The sequence below is a fragment of the Dendrobates tinctorius genome, unplaced genomic scaffold (genome assembly GCF_039654945.1).
Source record: "Dendrobates tinctorius isolate UK_male_01 unplaced genomic scaffold, ASM3965494v1 ptg000126l, whole genome shotgun sequence".
Classification (NCBI taxonomy): domain Eukaryota; kingdom Metazoa; phylum Chordata; class Amphibia; order Anura; family Dendrobatidae; genus Dendrobates; species Dendrobates tinctorius.
In genome coordinates, this window is record NW_027361794.1 from 8,849,475 (window position 1) to 8,851,068 (window position 1,594).

The 1,594-nt window shown below is 44.5% G+C and overlaps 2 protein-coding genes across 4 annotated transcripts in view; one reads left to right on the forward strand and one right to left on the reverse strand.

Annotated features, from left to right (window-relative positions):
* LOC141047286 (uncharacterized) overlaps positions 1-1,594 on the forward strand; it is a 527,896-nt gene that overhangs the window by 436,068 nt on the left and 90,234 nt on the right. The gene's annotated exons all lie outside the window — the stretch shown is intronic.
* LOC141047344 (uncharacterized) overlaps positions 1-1,594 on the reverse strand; it is a 549,461-nt gene that overhangs the window by 199,948 nt on the left and 347,919 nt on the right. The gene's annotated exons all lie outside the window — the stretch shown is intronic.

Consider the following 1,594-nt stretch of genomic DNA (forward strand, 5'->3'; position numbering starts at 1 on the left):
TTGAGGTCTACCTATGATGTAAATTACAGACGCCTCTCATCTTTTTAAGTGGTGGAACTTGCACTATTGCTGACTGACTAAATACTTTTTTTCCCCACTGTATATCCATTGCTGGAGATGGTTAAAGTCAAATTTGCGATCTGGAGCAAACTCCTGCTGTCTGTAGCTGGACGCATTAACTTAATTAAAATGATACTACTCCCTAAGATTAGCTACTTTCTCCAGCATATTGCTGTGGTGGTGCCCAAATCTTTCTTTATCATTTGAATTCCCAGATTACGTCTTTCATATGGGGGAGTACCAGGCCAAAACTCAAGCTGTCCACCCTACAAAGGCCAAAAAAGGGGGTGGGAGCACTACCGGATTTTTTTCTGTACTATCTGGCTGGACAGGCTAGAGCTATAAATAAATGGCCGCCCGGTGATCATCTCCCTAACTCTGAAGGCCATTTTCTTCATGTCGCACGTGGTGATTGCCCACTGGGGTTTTTGGAGTTGGAGAGGGTAAATGTCCCACGTTTGTTACCCATGCTTCGTCTGGCAAGATTAGTGTGGAGACAGATTAAGAGGGTGGTTGGATTTAGAGATATCATAGCTGAGATGCCCTTATGGAATAATAGTTATTTTCCGACACTGCTTGTCCACCCGTCTGCCGAATTCTGGTCTCAGTACAATGTCTCTACGATATGGGATCTATGTGACCGCGGTACACTATTATCCTTTGAACAATTACAAGCGAAATGCAATGTCCCGAGTTCGCAATTCTTCCGATATTTGCAACCGAGATCGGCCTTTCAATCGCACATGAGATATGTGGGTGTGAATAATGCTATCTCATCTCTACCCTTGATAGGCATTCTTAAGTCACAGGGTCCCCAGGGTCTCGTCTCCTCTCTGTACACATACATGCTGTCGATGGAGGCGGAGTCTGCCATATGTTTGATTAGAGGGAAATGGGAAAGGCTCATCCCTGATACACAAGGAGAGGAGTGGGAGGAAATCCTGGAGTCACCAACTAAGGTGTCTCCGTCCATTAACAACAGAATGATACAACTTTACATTATAAACCAATCATATTTGACCCCGACTCCACTTTTTAGGATGGGCCGATTCCAGTCTTCGGAATGTCTGAGATGTCATACATTAGATGCAGATTTTATCCACATGATATGGCAGTGTCCAACTATAGCACATTATTGGAAAGAGGTGACATCATTATTAACCTCCCTAGTACAAAATCCTATTCCTCTTGAGCCATTGGTTTGTTTGTTTGGGGTGTGGAATGATGAGACATGGGGACACTATACAGGGATTTTCTTGCGGGAGACGCTGTTTATGGCATGGAAGGTACTGGCACTGCGGTGGATGGGGGGTTCGGATCCCTCCCTTAGGGCCTGGATTGAATTGGTAACCTTGGTTATACCATACGAACGTACGCTGTACCAAAACAGGGGATGCCCGGGTAAATTTCAGAAGGTATGGGAGAGGTGGAATTCCTCTCATCTCACGTTGTAGGATGGAGATATCGCAGGATAAAGAGCTAATTATGTGGACACAGGCTGCAAGTATTTGTTGTTTTGTAGTTATAGTAATGG